Here is a 740-nt window from a genome sequence, read left to right on the forward strand (position 1 = left end):
AATCACAACAACCCATCACCGAATACTCCTGGACGGTCACATGACCAAGCCTCTTACGGTCGGTCGATCGTTGTTCAGTGATATCATGTATCCTTACTAGGGTACCCCCTAGTTCACGACCTCAAGTCGGATACTTGCCCAACAAGGCATAAACACAAACAATACTTTCACAACATCATCTTTATACCATTTAAGACATGATCTCATTCCACAACTTTATACCACAACACCTTACCCGGGTTTGTCGCATTGTTCACAACCTCATCTTATTTCAGTCTTTCCACACTGTCCCTCGCCCAAGCTGGGACTAGTCGCCCACGCGACAATTTGCCTTTAAATCTCAAATAGACTGAATCTTTCATCGCCTAGGCGAAAGTATTATCGCCCAAGCGAGAGGGTTCCAGAAACTCATTAAAACTCTGTATTTTTTTTCTTTTCGGCGAGTCGAGTTTTTGCTCGCCCGGGCGGACTTTCGGCCGCCCGGGCTAGCCCCGGCGACGCCTCGGTCGCCCAGGCGAAATCCTGGAATTTTTTTTTTCCGCCCAAACGGGTTTTTGCTCGCCCCGGCGACGCCCTGGTCGCCCAGACTACTGGGATTTGGACAGAATGCTAATTTTTGCCATTTTCAACAATCAAGAGACATTCAAACATGGTTTTTCAACCACCTGCACTCAGAAAATTTTACAACAACATTCATATACAATATTCAACACATTTCATCAACAATCACATATATTCAA

The sequence above is a fragment of the Lupinus angustifolius genome, unplaced genomic scaffold (genome assembly GCF_001865875.1).
Source record: "Lupinus angustifolius cultivar Tanjil unplaced genomic scaffold, LupAngTanjil_v1.0 Scaffold_337, whole genome shotgun sequence".
NCBI classification, from domain to species: domain Eukaryota; kingdom Viridiplantae; phylum Streptophyta; class Magnoliopsida; order Fabales; family Fabaceae; genus Lupinus; species Lupinus angustifolius.